The 8,438-nt window shown below is 48.4% G+C and overlaps 1 pseudogene across 1 annotated transcript; it reads left to right on the forward strand.

Annotated features, from left to right (window-relative positions):
- Nucleotides 1-1,552: 1,552 nt before the first annotated feature.
- Nucleotides 1,553-6,571, forward strand: LOC308546964 (synaptonemal complex protein 3 pseudogene; annotated as a pseudogene). Its single transcript has 3 exons — nucleotides 1,553-2,207; nucleotides 5,171-5,201; nucleotides 6,465-6,571. The product of its transcript is annotated as a synaptonemal complex protein 3 pseudogene (transcript).
- The last annotated feature ends 1,867 nt before the right edge of the window (nucleotides 6,572-8,438 follow it).

Here is an 8,438-nt window from a genome sequence, read left to right on the forward strand (position 1 = left end):
CCCTGCATCTGGCTCACTCTTCCTGCCAGCCTTGGCATTTTGCCCGGTACCCAGGTGATGCTTTGCAAACGCTGGCTGAACAGAGCTCACTGGCAAGGCCTGGCTCACAGTGCGCCTCTCCCGAATCCTCCTGCGATTGCCCCGACAGGACATATCCCTCTTCCCTCTGGGCTCCCGGAACCAGTACACATTGCGGCATCTGTCATATTGTGTTGTAATTATTTGTGGGCTCCAGACGGAGAAGCCTTCAAGGGCAGAGGCCTTGTCATTGCACCTCTTGTCCCAACTCCTGACTATACCGGGGATTCAGCACACGCTGGGTGACGGAGAGCCATGGGGCAGCTTGTCTGGCACTGGTAGTGGTCAGGAGGGTCCTGAGGAATTAGGGGCTGGCTGAATACCAGGGGGCACTGAATGCCACGCTCCAGGGCTGTGATCTGCTTGGCACTAACTCCATTCCATATTTCCCAGAGATTGTTCTCGTAACACATGGGCAGCATGCCCAAGCCAGGCTGTGACTAGTTCCTAAAACAAGTTAAAGCTTTCCTTTTGGGACCAGTTCCATCCGTGGGACAGACGAGCGTGCTCCTCTGACAACTGTCACTTGCGCGGTCCTGATCGTTGGGCCGTTTTTCACCTGGTTCCTCGACGCCCCCAGCAGCAGCCCTATTGTGCCTGGCTGGGCTTTTCTGGCTCGTGAGGAGGTGAGCTCTGTCTTCCCAGATCTTGGGGTGGAAGAGAGCTACGTGCACACCCCACCCCCAGCCGCCTGTGCACGGCTGCTGTGGAAACTGGCTCCCTGTCCAACAGATCCCTGTGCAGATTGGAAAGGGCTTGTCAGAGGAGGGCGTTGTGTCATTGTGGGTGCGTGGAAGGCAGCCAGGCTGCGCATGAGGCTGCAGTCTTCCTGACACCCTTGCTTCCCACTCTGATGCAGGACAATGCCACCTCCCAGTGCCAGCCGCAGAGAGCCTGGGCACTATCTGCCTCGGGTGGACGAGTTCCATCAGAGGAGGCTCTGGAGAGTAGACCGTAGGATGGCCAGACAATAGAAGGTCTGATGCCTTGTGAAGAATTCACAGTCCGAGGCAGCCCTTATCTTCAGGATGGTGCATTTCGATCCTTTAAGTCCTGCTCAACACACCCGAGGTGTGAGAAAGGTTCCTGGCACATGCGCCTGTAAATTAGTCTCGGCCTGAGTCATCTCAAGAGTCTCCACCCTGCCCGAGATTTGCACCTTGGGAGTCCCTTCTGCTGAATGCTTTCCCTAGGGGACCTGCAGGGTGTCCCTGTGATGTGCGTACCTAAAAGGGTGCGCACGGAGGCTTAAATCTCACACTGACAACGGAAGCACCGTTTAGCTCAGAAGCAGAATAGAGGAGGGTGCAGAGAGCATGGAATCGGGGGGCAGTTCCACGGACACCCACCCAGTTCTGTGAACGGGGGCTAATCCTGTCATTTTATTTTGTTTTGTTTCTAAAATTCATTTAACAAAGATTGAGAGGAGTCTAGCAGCAGCGAAGCAGATACCTCAGTCAGAAAACATCTAAACATGGTGCCCTCTGGGAGAAACCATACCCCGAAACCTGGGAAGACACCCATGGGGGAGCCTATGACTTTGAGAAAGAAGATAAAAAAGATCTGAGTGGCTCAGAGGAGGATGGTACTGACTCGAAGCCTCCAGTAACTGATAAGCTTGGGAAGAAAAGCACTGCCCAGGAATCACTGATGATATGGGGGGTGAAGTTCAGATTACGCTGGAAAATCTTTGAGCTTTCATTAACATCACTCTTCTTGCAGAAAGAAAAAGACAAGCAATGTGCAGCAAGGCTTCTTTCAAAACCAGCAACTAGAAAATCGAACATGTTTGGAAAACCCAACAAGATCAAAGGCAGATCTTAACCAGGAGTATTCCCAGCAGTTTCTGACTTCGTTTCAGCAGTGGGAGGTAGATGTGCGGAAAGCTAAGTAACACGAAGAAAAACTAGCTGATTTGTTTCGACGACAACAGAGGGTTTTTCAGTAATCTAGAGCTGTTCAGGGCCAGATGCTGGAAACAATTAAACAGTTAGATGAGCGGTTCCCAGAGTACGGAGGACTTGGAGAAGAATCACGATACTCTGCTTACTGGTGCACAAAATGAACTTTAAAAAGAAATGACTATGTTGCAAAAACGAATTACGATGGACACTCAGGAGCAGAGGGTGGTAAGTGTTCAAAAGCCCCTTCAGTCTGTGTTATTCTGATGACTCTTTGAAGAACTTGAACCTAAGCAATATGATACGATTATAACATTAGCTAATAGGCATGTAAGTCAGGGTGCTTTAAAATTCTAGTTTAAAATATTACATTATGTGAATCATTAGCCTAAGTGCAAGCCTCCTTTTCTGTTAACTTCCAAATAAAATCTAAACAATGACTAGCAGCCATTCTGAAATTGTATATATTAACCAAGCTTTCCACTTTTTAATAGTAAAAGTGAATTTTTCTAACACTTGTCAATTAACTCAGCAAGAAAGATAATTTAATTTCAAAAGAACACAAAGATTAACATAGTATTTAAAAAAGTGTAATGAACTATTTTATGTGCTTGACAAATATTAGTCCATTTAATCTCTATAATATTCCATGATGTAGGTATACTTTTTAAACTCATTTTATGGATGAAGAAAGTGAAGGACAGAAATGTTAAGTAACATCCCTAGATGACACAGCTAATCTGTGGGGGAGTAAGTCTGAGCTCTCTGGGATCTCAGATCATTAGCTGTAAAATGCAGATAAAACGTGTTACCTGCCCATCCCAGGAGTTAGTCCCCAGAGCTTCACTTGTACCTCTGTGATTATCAGAATGAAATCCCCTTAAAATGCAGCCAGTGAAGGCTGGGTTTTGTTCTTTGTTCATGGGTTACTAGCACAAATGAGTAGCAGAGTTCCTGGCATATAGCAGGCTCTTAACAGATGTTGAATGAATGAATTCACTCCATCACTCTGTGTTGTGATGACAGGGACCCGGCTCATCCCCAGATGTGGCCTCCTGAAGGCACAGACAGTGCTTTAGTTATCTCTGGATCTCTATCCTGAGCAGATAGGGCCTCAGGCTAAGTGAATGAGGCCACGTTACTCCCCTCTGCCTGAGGCCGGAAGTCGTGTTGGTCATGAGGGCATGAATACGCTTAAGTGCCATAAGCCAATGACACTGACACCTGTGAGCTATGGAGTAATCTTTTGTGGTGAAAAAGGTAACGTGGAAGAAGTGGGATTCTTTCAATTACTATGTAACAAACCGTTCCCAGGTATTTGGCTTAGAACAGCAACAATTTATTACTGTCCCGGTAGTGGGGCAGTTTTCTCTCTATGGGCCGTAGCTGAGGTTAGTTGGGTAGCTGCCCTCACCTGGGACCTTGCCGGGGCTGGAACATCCAGGATGGCCTCTCATCCTTGGGCCTCTCTTCTCCATGTGGGTTCTCATCAGTCGTAGTGGAGCCTGCGCATCCCCACAGCCCAGCAGCTGGCTTCTAAGAGGCAGGGGACAGAGCTCTCCAAACTCTTAAGGCCAGGCTCGGGGGTCGCAGGGCATCATTTCTATTGCATTTGGTTGTGCAAAGCAAATCACACGTCAGATCAGACTCAAGGGGAAGGAAAAGAGACCCCACCTCTTGCTGTGAGGAACAGGTGGGATGTTCAGAGACGGGAGAAACTGTTGGTGGCCATCCTGGAGAGTCTACCGCAGGGGTGGGCCAGGGTGGTGGCAGGAACCCCGAGTTATCCTCATGCAAACAAGCAGCTGTTAAGGGTTAGGCTGTGGTTTGCCTGCCAGAAAGCAACTGGTTTCCCACTCGAGTGAGAGCCTGGGATGTGGAAACTGTCCACCCTGGCCTGGGAGGGCTGAGCTGACCGGGCCCTTGGAGAGTACCAAGTTGTTTCTTCTTCCCTTCCAGGCAATGAAACGGTATAAAGAGAAATGACGTGAGTGCAGCAAACCACAGGTCAGCGCCAGGATGAGGGCTGCTGCTGCCAAGTGGTTAAGAGGATGGCTGTTGGGTTCAAATGGTGGCTTTGCCACCAAAAAACTGGACGAGTCATATAATCTTGCTTGACCTCTACCTCATTTATTTAACGCTGATAGTAATGCCTACTTTTGGGGGCAGAATGGGGAGTGGTGAATAGCAGGAGTTCTGGGGTCAGACTACCTGAGTTCAAGTCCCGGTTCTTCCTTTTACCACCCGTATTACCTTGGGATAAACGCTTAATTGCCCTAAACCTGAGGTTCCTCTTCTGTGAAGAGGGGATACTAATGATCATAACTAGTGTTTAGAGATGTTGAGAGAATCCAATGCGTTTAAACATATAGAAGCATCTAGAACAATGCCTGGGACATGATTCACAATCAATGGATATTATCTATAGTTACTTAAGTGTTCCTTTGAAAATTAAAAAGAGACGATGTTTGCAAAAGCCTAGTTTATGCCTTGCCCATAGTGAGTGAAAGCTAGTATTGGTGGGAAGGTGAGCCCCTTCCCCTGCTCTACTTGGGGAAGTTGGGAGCAAGCGATCCCAATTCTCTCTTTAATTTCTCTTCTGCAAGCAACGAGTGTCTCATCTCATTTGTCAGAGTTTGCTAGTCACTGTGCTGCTGGTTACTCGTGGGCAGGGAGACCGTGCCTCTCAGCAGAAGCAGGCTGGGCCCTCCTCCCTCCCATGCACACTCGCTCCCTGCCTCGGTGTAGGAAGCCCACTGCAGAGGAGTCCTTCCCCCGGAGGAGGCAGACCTCTTTCTCACTCTCGGTTCCAGCCTCTCCCCTGACTAGGTAGGTAAATTCCAGATACGCCTGGGATTCCATCCCTTCTCCGACATTACTGGTTTGTCATTACTGTATCTCAGTGTCTTCATCTGTGTAGTGGGACTAACACTACCTACACCGTGGATTTATTGGAAGAATTAAATAAGGCCATATATATGAGATAGTGCTTGGCACATAGCAAGTGGTCAACAGAAGTCAGTGGATTATAGTTGTTGTTATTGTTATGTATATTCCAAGGCCCAACTAAAATGCTCCCTCCTCCAGGAAGCCTTCCGGAGCTTCTCCAGATGGAAGTTAGCATTTTCTTTCCCTGGGCTTCTGTCTCAACCTTTCTCTTTGATATCATGTTTCTCTTCTAATTTAATTAGAATAATCAAGACATGAGTCTTCTCCATCATGGTAAGCTCAGAGATGAGGTTTTGTGCTGGATCAGTCCTTATGCTCCACGGGTCCGTCCCAGGTCTGGGCACACTTAAGCAGTGTTCAGGGCAAGTATCCAAAAAATTAAAATATACAGTAATAAAGCACCTACTATGTGCTAGGCTGAGTTCTAGGGCCTAAATTAAATCTATTTCTTCCTCACCTTCCAAGATAACAGCCCTCTCCCCCCACATTCTGGCTGCCCCTTTGTGATTCCTTTATCTCTCTCGGGCTGCTCAGAAATTCCTTCCTTTCGGTTTGACCTCACTTGTAGCAAACCCTGGGGGCCAGGGGGCAGGCTGTGCCTCTCTCTGGGGCAGGAGGAAGAACACAAGTATCTTACAGCTGAGTAGCTCTGGGCCGCTCAGCACTCTGACCTCGCTTTGCTCCTCCGCACAGTGCATCTCACGCCGCTTGGCTCTCAGTGTCTTTGGGATTAAACAGGATCATTTGTGTCTAAGTGCCTGGCAGACAGGAGGCCCTTCCCAAATATAATTACTGTTTTTCTCCCTAGGCCTGGGAACAGCTTTGTGGCCCTGGAAAGTGCTGGAAATTTAACGTGGGCTTCTGCTCTCCTCTTCAGTGAGGAAGCTGCCAGTTACACGAGGGGACTGGCACCAAGGCCAGCCTCCCTGAGAGGGGCAGGTGCGGGGCCTGAAGCCCTCCGCTCCTGAGAGGATTTAAAAATCGTTTCTCTTTCTGGATGTTTGAAGGAGGGGTGCTGTTCCCTGCTGCGCTCATGGGGCAGGAAGCGAGGGTTTGTGAGGCTGTAAGGACATTGTCCCGATGCAGCGTTCCTGCTGTTTCTTACCCTCTGGGAAATGGCTGAGTAAGAGGAAATGAATTAGGAAAATTATACTCCAAGAACTTGATGGGGGGCCTGGCTGTGGTCAGGGACTTGATTTTGGCATTTATATGTGTCCAAGCAATTGTGCAGCCATGAGTTTTGTGTGTTTTTTTTAATTATTGCATTTATTGGGGTGACACTGATTAGTAAAGTTACATAGGTTCAGGTGCACAATTCCAGAATACATCGTCCATATAATGTATTTTGTGTTCACCACCCAAGTCAAGTCTCCGCCTGTCAGCATATCTCCCCTCTCCCCTCCTCTGCTGCTCTTCACCCCGCTTTCCTTCTGCCAATCACCACACTGTTGTCTGCGTTTTGAGTTTTTCCCCCTTTGCTTCTTCCCTTCACCTTTGTCACCGGCCCCGTGACAGCTGTCGGCCTGCTCTCCGTAGGCTTGCGTTCTAACAGTGGCACCACGTGGCAGAAAGAATTCGTGGCAGAGGATCCACGGCAGCTGCACACTGAACAGGCTCCAGGTCCTCTGCGCCTGGTGCGTTGAGAATCATTTTGTTTTTACTTGGCCTGTCCCCGGGGCTTTGGGACAATTTGCCGGGAAGGGAGGAAACCTCCAGAGAGATGCTGGACTGTCTGCTTTCCATGTAGATGTGTGCTGAAGAGATTCACTGGGAAAAAATACGTGGAATGTGACCATATTTGTGCTCTGAGTTTAGGGAGCAGCTCATACCAGTTGGACTAATTACCCCAGAGGGCATTGCGCAATGCCGAGAGAGATTTGGTCTTAATTAGCTTTTGTTTGTAGGATTACAGGATGAATAGTTCTGATGAGGGCTGCTTCCTGGGCTTGGAGGGGAAGAAAAAGGTATGTTTGGAACCCAGTCAGAAGGCGGTTAGCCTGCGTCCTAGCGTCTGTCACAGGCAGTAATGGGAGCAGATGTGAAAATGGGTCACTTCTGGACCGTGGGAGGCCTTGGGTGCCTCTCTAAGGGTCTGGAGTAGCTCCTGGCACACGGAGGGGAGCCAGTCTGTCTGCAGGGACTGTGAGGGCCCGGTGTCCCCAAGGCTGACCCAGCCTCCAAGATGGCACCCACCTTGGCCCTCCAACTCCTTCTCCACAGTTCGCTCTCAAAAACAGCCAACGCGGCAGCTCCCAGTGGCCAGGATTGCGACACCGAATGTGTTTGTTCCCCGTGTTTGTGAAATACCTCAGAGGCACCGTTCCAGTCCCACCTGACTAGTTTTCTGATTGCCACACAGCCCTGGCTCCATCTGCCAATACTCCGCCGGGGCTGACTGGTCAGAGATTTGGAGATGTTTGTGGATTCAGAATTCCAGAGACCTCTGAGTGAGGAGATTTTTACCTTCCTGAAGCTTCTGAATATCACTTGTTAGACTTGGAGGCATCTCTGGTGTCCTGGAGCGAGTAGTGTGACCTTGGGCCAGTGACTTGACCTCTCCAAGCTCTCATTCCTTCAGCTGCGTAACAAGGATGAGAGTTGCAGTCTTGCAAGTTTGCGACCCACAAATATCCCACCAGATGGGAGGCCAGGGGACCAGCTCACTCACCAGGCTTCCTGCCCCAAAGGTTACTGAAAGCAAAGTTGACCTCAAATTTCTGAGGCATTAAAATTCAATCTTGCATTTAATTCTTGCAAATGAATTACTATCAATCTTTGACTGAGGGCAGGGAGAAGAGGCCTGGCTAATATATAACACAGTGGGAGCTTGGAAGCCCCTGGAAATTGGCTTAAGAATATGGCCTGTAGCACTTACTCGGCCTAAGCAAGAGGCATGGGACCCTTATGCATCATTTCCTTTGCTGACCTCTTTCTACTAAGGGGAAAACACCTGAAATTGGGGAGAGGAAGAGCTGACAGTTATTGGGCTTCTATTATGTGCCAAGCACGGAGAGAGTAAGAGAACAGTTTTGCATACATTTTCTCATTTTATCATCTCCTCAACCTTAAGCAGTAGGCAGCATTTTCTCCAAATAACAATCACTCATTTCATAAATATTTATTGAGTGATTATTATGTGCTAAGGCATTTCCCTAGGATGGTGATGTTCAACCTTTTTCATCCCATGGCACACATAAACTAATTACTTAAATCCTGTGGAACACCAAAAAATATATTTTATTTTTTGCTGATCTGACAAAAAATAGGTATAGTTTTGATTCACTCACACTGGATGGCTATTGTTGTGTTGGCCATTGTCATTGTTTTATTTGACAACCTCGGGGAAAAGAGGTCAGTGCCCCTGTCTAAATAGTCAGGTGCTGCATGTTTTAAAATTTTTTGCGGCGCACTGGTTGAAAATTGCTGCTCTAGGAATTAGAACATAGGAGAAAACTGAGACCCAGCCTGGCAACATGACTTGTTCAAGGTCACGCAGCTGGTCTGTAGCCC

The sequence above is a fragment of the Miniopterus schreibersii genome (assembly GCF_964146895.1).
Source record: "Miniopterus schreibersii genome assembly, chromosome: 17".
In the NCBI taxonomy this organism is placed as follows: Eukaryota; Metazoa; Chordata; class Mammalia; order Chiroptera; family Miniopteridae; genus Miniopterus; species Miniopterus schreibersii.